The following is an 11,876-nucleotide window of genomic DNA, read 5'->3' as shown; positions in this document are numbered from 1 at the left end:
GTGGGACTCGATTCCAGGACTCCAGGATCACACAGGTGCTAAACCACTGAGCCACTTAAGGATCCCCTGGAGCTAATTTCTTAGAAAAATCTTTCCGGGATGCCTTGAGTGGAGCCAGTAGAAGCCCCCAGCCTTAGTAGGGAAACTAGTTGTGTCATGCAGATCTACCACATGAAATCAAGACACTAAGTCTCCTTCTCCAAAAGCAGAAGGCTGGGTTACTCTTCTCAAGTTGGAGCACTGTGACGTCACTTTCCACAGCCATGAGCATTCTTACCAGTGGCCCTGTCTTGACCCTTCCCTAACTGCTACAATGCAGAGAGAATGCTGGCTTCCTTCAACCAGGTGCCCTTTCTACCTTTTCTGGGTCTTGCCAGCCCCACATAGAACTCTTGATGCCTTTCCTATTTCCAGCTTTGCTACTCTCCAAGCCAAACGACATTTCTACTAAACAATTTCCCTAAAACCTTCCTTCCATCAAAATGCCACACTTTAAAAATTAAACCATATGTCAATAGTTCACCCTTAGTATGAAGTTTATACTCCTCAAACTGACTTTCAAAGCCCTATGTCATGTTTACGCCTATTTTTGCCAAAGTTCCTCACCATCTTCCTGAATATTACTTTCCTGTCATCAGGAAACCTACAAATACCCCTGTTCTTCTTTCTGCATAATCTAGTCTAGCTAGTGACACTTTTTTCCACACAGGTCTCTTCTCTCTCAAGTCTGTGTAGTTCTTCCTCTTTTCTGAACTTCCATACACTCATCATTTGAACCAATTCCGTTTTCATATTGGATATACTCTGCACTGACTTGCAGTTGGAGCACCAGCACTCAGCCCACAGCTCTCAGTCCTGTGTTACTCAAGGACTATAAGACTTTGTGGGTGTAATTCCCACACTGGTAATGAATCTAAAACCATTCTCTTGGTGGCCTCTGGCTACCTTAAAATGTATTCATATAGTTGGGGAAAATATGACAATATTTATTTACTGTGATTCTTTTAATAAAAGTCATCATCATCTCAAGGACGAAGCCCAGAAATCAGTGCACAGAGTCATACTCTGGTAGACTTTTGGGATTGCAGTGAGATGTGCAAGGAGAGGTACTAACCATGGACCAGAATCAGAAGTTTTGGTAGAATTTAAAAGTTATCGTATGTTCTTCCAACTACCCACATTCTTTCCCTTTCCATCCAAAAGGCCCATGATTCCCACATTGGTATCCAAGTTGCAAATCTTTGGGATTAGGCTCTTGTCTCTTTTTTCCCTCAGTTTCCAAAAGAAATGCTTGAAGGATCCAGCTCTGCCTCTCATACTCTGACTACACCTCACCTTAATCCTGGACACTTCCATCCTTGGCCTCTGAGATTTTCCACAGCTAGACTGGACCAGATAATACTATCTGGTTCCCATTTGGGCTTAGTCTCATATTGGCACCCTCCGTGGGTGGAGAAACAACTAGGGACAGGAGAGGTTTGCAGAAATAAAAGTTAGAGAATTCACTTTCCTCACTTCACTGTGACCTGTTAGCTTCCAGCTGGCCTGTATCAGCACCTCCATCCCCGCCATTTGCTTGCACCGAGATTTGGCACCTGTGCCACCGAGAACTGAGGTCTAAGGCAGTGATGGGAAGGAATATAGTTCATCTGAATAGAGATCTAGAGACAACCCAAAAAACGGACCCTTAACTATAGAGAACAAACTGGTGGCTGCCAAAGGGGAGGTGGGGGGTGGGGAATGGGTGAAACAGGTGAAGGGGATTAAGAGTACACTTACCCTGATGAGCACTGAGTAATGCATAGAATTGCTGAATCACTAGATTGTATACTTGAAACTAATATAAAACTGCATGTTAACTTTATAGAAATTAAAATAAAATTTAAAATTGTTTAATTTAAAAAAGAATGAATAGAGATTCGGAATATTAGGAATATTAAAACTAGTGAATTAAACTGGCATAAGCAAATATCAAAATTACAGAAGTTTGTTTTGTTGTTTGGCATTTGTTTTTAAGAATAGGTTGTATTGCTTTCAGAACTAAGAAAGTGTAGAGTTCCTATGAATGAAAAAACTAGGGGAGACTTGTAAGTAGCACAGCGACTATCTGGAGAGGGTCACTTAGATTGCTACAATATTTTTTTCCTGATTCTAAAACGCACATTTCCATTATAATCCTATTTGCTGTTTTTAATCAGTTAGTTGCTCATAGGGAGAGTAAAGATTAGCTGAAATGTAGTCCATGTTGGAATTACCACAGATTTTCAATCTCTGCTCTAAATCAAAAACTTTCACTGTTACCCAATAAGCTGGAAGAAACTAAAAACTGGTTGGCAGAACAGCCAACGATAATCCCAAATGTCACTTTGGCTTTCTGGTGATTGGCCATTCCTGTAAGTCCTGTATCAACTGGAGTCTATGTCAACATTTTCCCTGGGCTACACTGCAGTATTTGCTTATCCCTTTTCAGAAGACAATTCTATTTCACGTATACATTTAATATGGATATGCCTTTTAAAAGGCAAATTATTATAATGAAAAACATATACATTCAAGGAGTGCCTCCGTGACTTAAGTGTCAACCAGCTAGAGTGTAGTTGACATTGATAAGCCATGCAACTTTTGCCTTTCTCGTTTACAAGTCATTAGGGAAGTTCAGTGGAACTTTATCTGTGCAGGGGGGCACATTTGAAGACTTATAGTTTGTCAATAATTACGCTCCTCCAATGAAATATTTTACATATATTAATGAACTGAATCCCCAAAGACATTCTGATTATACTACTCACTATAAGAATAAAGCCTGGGCACTTTGTCATTGTCAATATTTTTTTTCCTAAGAGAATAATCTTTATGGAAAATGTTATTACATGTGCTCACTTCGGCAGCAAATATGCTAAAATTGGAAAATATTATCACACATTTATGCTAGTAACTTAGTTCTATTAAGGTAACAAATGAATCAGAATTTCTAGTTTCTAAATTACCCATGTTAGATAGAGGGGCAACTAAGACAGTTTTTGTTAATATGAAAACTTTAGAATGAGGGAAGAGGTTGGAATAGAAGACGAAATGTAAGACCACTTAAAATCTAAAATAAGTGCTCAGCTAATTCATTTTTAAAAAATGCAATATGCATGTTAAGTATCCAGTGTGTATACTTAAGTGGCAGTTTTTCAAAACTATTATTTTCTATACTATATTTTTTGCTTGTATTTGTTGTCCACTCTCTATAATCAGGAAATCAGTCATAACATTTAAAAGGATCATACATAACACATTTAAAAGTTTACTGTCTTGAAAATGTAATTCCCTTTGGGAAGTTTAGTATGGCTTTCTTGGATTTCTGCCTTTATTTATATTTTATAAGGGTTACATCCATGAGTGAGGTCTTGGAAATCTGGTAACCAACCAATATTTCATGACACAGTGTAATTCCCTTAGCAATATGATGCTAAAACCAGGAAAGTGAAATTTCCTCCATTGTCTTTGGCTGTAGCTATGAGTTTCCTTTCAAAGAGACCACAAAGCAGGACTCAACCAGTTTAATAATCCTGATAGAACTAGAGTGAGTGAAAGTAATGAGCACAGACCGGGAAGCTGGGGAAAAGTAAAACAGTAAGGAAGTCGACACATGGAGGCAAAGACAATCAGTCACCAGCATCAATTTTATGTTGGTTTATAAACCAGGATATTGGGGAGTGTGGGGGTTGGGAGTAGGAGTGGGGAGGAGGATTGTTTTTAATATAGTAATTTTCCTTTAGGTTTTCTCTTTTAACCCCGTGGTGTTGAAAGCACAGCTTTCTCAAAGACAATCTGACCTATAGTCAACATTATAAATCACTCCCCTAACCTCACAAGCTGAAGGTCTGCAATGAAGATCTGTAATCAAGACTGTAATTCCTTCTTTTAACCACAAAAGTTAAACAACAACAAAAAAAACTCTAACATCCTTATGGTCAATTTCTAGAATCCAAATACTGAGATGAAGTGTTTTTGAGTTTTTTTCTCCACAAACTTTATGCACACCAACACTACTTGTTACTTCAGAGCTCATATCTTGAACATGAATCCCCACTGACATTTTCTGAAATTAGTAAATGTAAGGCACAAAGTTAATGAGACTATCATTAACAGTAAGATTAACAATTGACTTATCCCGGGACGCCGGGGTGGCTCAGTGGTTTAGAGCCTGCCTTTCGTGGGGTGTGCTCCTGGGGTCCAGGATCAAGTCCCCTGCGTGGAGCCTGCTTCTCCCTCTGCCTGTGTCTCTGCCTCTCGCTCTCTCTCTGTGTCTCTCATGAATAAATAAAATCTTTAAAAAAAACACTCACACACAAACAATTGGATTATACCTCAAAATTTAAAACTAAATGAAAACTCTGCTTTTAAATCTCCAATTAATGTAATCAGAGATTTTCTAGTAATCTTGAACTATTCCCATGTGTAGTCTTCACCTCGACCTATCAATATAATAGTACATAGGCTGTTTCTGTGTATCACTTATACAACCAACAATGACCAAGGACAGTCTATGAAGATCTAAGATCCAGAGTTGCCCAAACAAAGTGTCAGAGACACTAGAAAAGTGATAACAGCTCTGAATAAAATAAATGAATAAATGAATGAATAAAATAAATAAATAAGAAGAAAGATATGATAGAATTGCAAAGTAACAGTATGGTTCCAGATTTAGGAGACTCTATTGTCGTCATATTCTATATCGGTCAGAATGCTGCTAGATTACCATGACTATATCTGGCTGTTACATTTATAAATGGACAATACAAAATAGGACTCTGTCTTCTGGAGACAATTTTGTCTAGAAACCATGAACTAATGATGAAATTTGCCAAAACTAACTGTTGTAACAATGTGGGAAAGAAAAGATGCAAGAAGACTTTGACAGTATATGTCAAAGATTGGGAGAGGAGACAAGTCTCTATAATTTCACAAAACATAATCAGCACTTGCTAATATTTTACTCCACATACAGCAAAAATGAAGCTGTAAAGACATGGAGGTGGCTGAGTATAACCACAAGCATGCAGAGACCATGTGATTGTGTGCCAACAGGAATGATGGGATGACTCTTAATTTTTCATCCAATACTGGTTTTGTAGATCGCGATGTATGTTTCTTTGCCAAACATAACTTCTTATTTAAAAACTTTGGAGATCAAAAAGCCATAAATCACTTAAAAATGTAAATCTAGCATATGTCAAGGTACATATCCAGTCTTTGATGTTCATTAAGTTTATTCTGGGTTTATGAGACAGTTCAGTGCATACTAAATATTGTTACAAATTATACACATAAGATAAAATAATAAGGCAAAGAGTCAGACAATAGAGTCAGATACCACTTATATTTTTCAAATATGTTGATAGCAGGCTAGCAATAGTATTTCCTAACAGGTGAAGACTATATTACAGGCAGCATGAGAAAAATAAATAAATATCAACAGCAGGACAGAATTTGAAGTTGACAAGACTGATGGTATCACTAACATGGCATAGAAAAGTTCCATATGCAATTCATGCTTGTATAAAGAGGCCATAAATTTGCTTAGGTTGAACCACACACACACACAGATACATACAGAGGAAATAATTCAGATTCCCTTGCTCTTCATTCCCTCTTTGCCATGTCACTAATTAATCCATTTAGTCATTATTTTCTAAACATATATTTATGTCCTTATTATAGAAGGGCATGATTTAAATCCATTTCCTTAGACTCTACATGCTTTAAGAGCATTAATGTCCTCCCACATCAGGCCATAATGTTAAGATTTCATAATTTACTTAATACTTAATATATTTAAGGAATTACTTGGTGAGAATTGATTAGAAGTTTATAAATTACGTTTTTTGAATGATTTATTTGCAATAGTCCCTTTATCTTCTCCTGGTGATTACATTTCCTCATCCCTACGTGTTAGTGACTTTTTGCAGAGTTGAATGCATGCTGAGAAGAATCATAGCAATCATTAGTGTTTAGAATCTGTATAGCATTTTCCATTTTCTCTATCCTCTTACCTTGAGTAACTTTTTCTCATAGCACTGACCAGTCCTTATTACAAGCCTGCAATCCTAACCAAAATCCTTAGGACTAGTTGTGTTTCAGAATTCAACTCTTAAAAACATTTTTATAAAGACTTTATGTCATCTTCCCATTAGGATCAGCTCCCATAATCAAACATTAATATTTCTACAATGCCGTGCATGGAGATTCACAGGAAGAGCCATAAACAAAGACTACAAATAGCTTCACCTTTCTCCAGGTCAGGTTTTGCTGCCAGTTAAGTTCAAGTCAAGTCAGGTTTTGCTGCCAACTGAGTTAGAAATACCTTTCAGTTCAAAAAGCATTTTGAATTTCAGAAGCACAGATAAGAGATTGTGGTCCCATAAATGTTATTCCTCATCTATTTTCTCTCCATCCTCCCAACTAGAATTTAAGAGCCACAGATATGTAAATATTGTGTTAACTTCTTCACTCGTGTCTCTACAGCCTAGAATAATAAAAGACCCAAAGAACCAATACATGGCTGTTGAGTGAATGAGTGAATGAGATGGTCTGATGTTAGAGTCCCGCCTAGCAGCAGAACTCCATATTTTATACCAGATCCTCTTTCATAGGGACTTTACAGAATAAGACACAGAGTGGGATACTGTGGATTGGTGCAGAGACTGAAAAACATGACAAAACAAAACTGCTAATGGAGAGAAAAGGCATTAAGTAAAAGCAAGGAAGCAATGAAAAGTGTAAGCAAGCAGAAGCCGTGAGGTAGGAGAGAAGACAAGGTCATCTGTCAGAAGTATTAGAAATAACAGAAAGAGTGAAAGAGATATGCCTGTGTCCACATACTAATATCGGTGTTGCACCCTGCAAATCCCTATAATAATTTTCCATAAACTAAATGGTCATTATTTGACTTTATTCCTTGCAACCTAGAACAAACTAACACCCAAGCAAATCATGGAACTTCTCTGAACCTCAAATCTTTGTATTTTAAGCGATGAGTTTGGAGAGATGTTGGCAAAATTTCCTTCCAGCTAAAATAATTGTGTACAGTAGTGGTTCTCAAATATCAATGTACAGAATCACCTGGAGAGATTGTTTAAACCTAGATTGCCAGACCACATCCCCAGAGTTTACGATTTAAGAAGATGGGGGTGGGGATTGAGAATTTGCCTCCCTTAGATGGAGGTGATGCTGCTGCTGCTGCTCTGAGGAGCACAGTTTGAGAACCATTTGTCTACAACACAAATAGCATTTATTTTAAAAGGCACGTGTGAGCCATTATCTATCTATCTAGTGCCCTCTGCAACTTATTTGAGTTTGTCCATCTATAAAGGCATGTCCAAGGATCCCATCCACTCTTGATATTCAATTTGATTTCCAATCCTAAAATGCAGACCTTCTGGCAAAAACCATGGAGAGAATCTCTTCTCATCAAGAAGCTGATTTCACCATAAAGCTAATTTTTTTTAAAGCTAACTTTTTTGAAGTGAAACAAAACTCACGTTTAGTATTGTTTCACAGACACCCAGAGAAAGGTCTCAAGTAAGAGAAATTTCATTCTCTTTGGACCTACTCATGGCCACTACTTCTTTTCTGGCAGCCAGACATCTTTAATTACAAGTGACACAGCACAGCCAATCTGTATCTCATTGAGTCACAGGCTTTAACAGAGTTGCTCACTTCCCTGGCAGCAAGTTTTTATGAACTGAAATTTTCACAGAATAATTTTGACTATTCTTACCATGGCAAAAGGGAAACTACACAGCTTGATTTTTTTTTTTCTTTTTTACATTCAGATCAAAATAATCATTAGAAAAAAAAAGTGGTTCAAATGTGGCAGGCTTGAAAGTAAAGCCTTAGAAAATCTAGAACCACTAAATAAATAGAATGACTTTTTTGGACATAATTACACTTCAAAGCAAATAAATGTCATTATTCATTCGCAAAGACAAGAAAATAGGTGTAAATTGCTGTAGCTCACTAGAAAACTTCTTGGAAAAACATTATATTACCAAATGACACGTTGGCAAAGCAGCTCACTCTCTTTCCTGAGGGAGGAAGATTATGGTGGGGTCAGAGATAGCCTGGGGCAGTATTTTAGGTACTTGATCCTTGGTTGATTATCACATACAAATATGGGTGTGACAAAACATATAAAAGGCACTCAAAGTACACATCTGGGTCACTTGCTGCTCTTTTAGAAGTGAACAATGAATCCCTGAAGACTGAACTATGCATGGTACCATAGTCAGGAAAGAGAAGATGGAAAATGAAGGATTAAAAGGTTGACAATGATTTTTTTTTTTTTTTTCTGAAGCCAATTTATTTTTCTTTGAGCTAAAAGGTCTCTGCCTCAAGGCTGGTGTAAAACAGCCTTTCCAGGAAGCCACATTCATCACACCAAGAAAAGCGCCCCAGAGGAGACAGCATGATAAATACCTGGTTTCGGGATCCCATAATAGTGTCCAGAAATGAGGATAAAAATTTATTTACCTCCTTGAAACCTGGGCCCTAGCTCAAATAATATTTTTAGCAAAGTTTGCTTCAAAACACTCAACCTATTCATTGGTTTAAGACATTAGATACATTAATTACATGATGCTTCCTCCTATTCTAAGAAGGTTTACAGAGTTGTCCTCTAATCTAGGACACACATGCAAGTTATTTGTTATGGTAATTGCTTGCTTTGCAGAGTGTCAAGACCCAGTCCCATAGATCAATGTCAGGCCAAGTGAGGTCTCCAGCAAAGGACAGCATGAACCCTCTCATCAAGGTTAGGCTTTTGAAACTAAAAGTTGGTCCCAGACACTTCCATCAGACTGACTTGGGTTTGAATTTTATTTCCAAACTTAAAATTGTGTGGCCTTAAGTGATTTAACCTCTGGACACTTCAATTTCCTCACACATAAAATGAGGCTAGTTATAAATCATGTCTCAAAGGATGTTTGTGGGTCAAATGAGAGGTATTATGCATAAAGTTTCTACATCTGGCACATAGTAAATGTTCAATAAATATCAGTTACTATTACTACTGTTATGTTTTATAGTAGAGCTTCTCTTAATGACCTTCAATTAACTGATTTGCCAGATTAATTCACCATACTATCCATTCCTTCTGTTAAACATACATACTGATGCCCATGGCATTCTAAATGTTGTCAACAGCAGATGACGCCTGAGAAGCCCTACTCCAGCCAATTGAGTATTATGCTTTACATTAGTCAAATTGGTTTATTCCTGAACCTGATTGTAACAGTTCTAATTGTTATCAGTGTTTTGTATTTAATAAATTGTATGAAACGTAAGAGCAAAAACACACCGTAGTTATCTCTGCGGAAACTAAGTTAAATGCTTCAAAATGATGGAAAAATGATTTCTGACAAATTAAGTGATAACACTACAGAATTTGAGACAAAATCACAATAAGCTAAGCAACACTGCACATGGATTGCCTTGTAAGTATATTTAAGATCATTCTTTAAAAAAAGATCATTCTACATTTTAAAGATATGGAAGTGAAAATGGTAAAGGAAGCATTTTAGATCTTGCTTACGGATAAAAGATACTAGACAACTCTAATCCGCAGACCGGTATATCAAGAAAACATGCTGGCCCTACATCAAAAGATTAATATTGGAGTTTATGCATATATTTTTCCAGTTCACATAAAATGTTTGACATATGAATATATCATTCCCCTTCCCCTTTATTTTTTTAAAAGGTTCTATTTATTTATGAGAGATACAGAGAGAGGCAGAGGGAGAAGCAGGCTCCATGCAGGGAGCCCGACGTGGGACTCGATCCTGGGTCTCCAGGATCAGGCCCTGGGCTGAAGGCGGCGCTAAGCCGCTGAGCCACCGGGGCTGCCCTCCCCATCCCCTTTAAATGGCATTTTTACAGTAAACAGTACAATACCAGAAGCAAATCTGAAAGTAAACTGTGCACCTAGATTATGATGATGTGTCAAATGTGATTGTAACAAATGTCTCATTCTGGAGGAAGATGCTGATAGTAGGAAGGCTATGCACGTGTGGAGGCATGTATGGGAAAATCCTCTCAATTCTGTTGTGAAGCTAAAACCACTCTTTTAATTAAACCCAAAAAAAGTCTAGAAAGAAAAGCAAATGGCCATTGCCGGTCCCATCTGAATCAGATAAAAGAGCTTCTAAAGCATTATACAAATACCCTCTCTCATTAAGCCCCTTCCTGGAGGGTTCTAAATAAATAGGTTAAGGGAAGCAGTAGGGACTAATATTTTGTGATTTACCCACAACCATAGCCAGTCACATAAAAGAGCACTTCCTGTAGTACATTGGACCTAGACCAAAAAGTGTGGCATGAGGTAGCAAAAGGGGCCACATCGAATAGAAGTTCTCAAGTGCGGGCAGCCCCGGTGGCGCAGCGGTTTAGCGCCGCCTGCAGCCCAGGGCGTGATCCTGAAGACCCTGGATCGAGTCCCACGTCAGGCTCTGATGTATGATGCCTGCTTCTCCCTCTGCCTGTGTCTCTCCCTCTCTCTCTCTGTCTCTCTGAATAAATGAATGAAATCTTAAAAAAAAAAAAAAAAAGAAGAAGAAGAAGACGTTCTCAAATGCTGCTCTACCTACTGGCAGCCTCAAAATTATCAGGAGAGTTGTCTAAGAGTACAAATTCCCAGGACCCACATCCAGTATCCAGATTTCATAAGTCTGGAATAAAACTCAAGAAAATGTGGGGATTTTAAAAGTTTCCTAGATGCTTCTGATTGGCAACCAGATTTGAGAAAGACTGATGTTGAGCAGTACTGTCTAACCTATATATAATGCATGACACAAATGTGAGTCACATTTTCTGATAGTCACATTTTTAAAAGAATTTTCTAGTAGCCTCAAACAGAAAAAGAAAAAAAATCTTAATAATACTTTCAAATCTCTTAAAAGATTTAAACAGTTAAAACATTTTATTTAAATCAATAAGCCCCAGATATTACCATTCTAACACATAATCAATATTGATAAGATATTTTACATCTTTTTTATTTCTATTAAGTGAAGTCCAGTGTTTTTCCCACTTACAGTGCATCTTGTTTTGGACTAGCCCCAGTGCAAGTGCTCCACAGCCACACATGGCTACTGGCTTCCATAACGGGAAGAGCAGATACAGAGCATATGTCTTAGTGACGTGGGCCTTTGGGCCATCTTGAAGATGGCACTATATTTTGATGGCTCACAATTACAGAGTGCTGGAGGAAAAGAGGTGATTAGGAGGGTCAAAAAAAGAAAATGGAACAGCATGAAAAATACAGGACGGGGATGCTTGGTGGCTCAGTCGGCTGTGCATCTGACTGGATTTCTGCTCAGATCTTGAGCTCAGGGTGGTGGGATCAAATGCTCATGCTCAGTGGGAAGACTGTTAAGATTCTCTTTCCCTCTTCCTCTGCCCCTCCCCCTGCTCACTCTCTCCCTTTCTCTCTCTCAAATAAATAATCTTAAAAAAAAAAGAAAGAAAGAAAAGAAAGGAAGGAAGGAAGGGTAGACAGACAGGATGAATATGACACCTAACTCTGGTTCTTGGAAGCTTTACATCCTATAAATCAAAGGAGGGTACATAAAATTCAAAGGGAAACTGGTGAAACTGATGTCCATGTACTCAAGAAGGAAGAAAGGAGAAAGCACTCATCTAGACAATAGTGAAAACTGTCTACCATGCAATGCAGGTGTTTTTTAAGTCCAAAAATAGAATTCCTACAGAGTCCATGTTCACATTTCAGAAACCTGTGGGACAGTAGAGTATGGAATAGAAATGCCTTTATTGAAAAAGTAAACTACCCAGCATAAAGCAACTTGTAGAAGCCTTCCCAAATGTTTAAG

Source organism: Vulpes lagopus, chromosome 2, assembly GCF_018345385.1.
Source record: "Vulpes lagopus strain Blue_001 chromosome 2, ASM1834538v1, whole genome shotgun sequence".
Classification (NCBI taxonomy): domain Eukaryota; kingdom Metazoa; phylum Chordata; class Mammalia; order Carnivora; family Canidae; genus Vulpes; species Vulpes lagopus.
The sequence above is the reverse complement of the archived record's forward strand: the minus strand, read 5'-3'. Positions refer to the sequence as shown.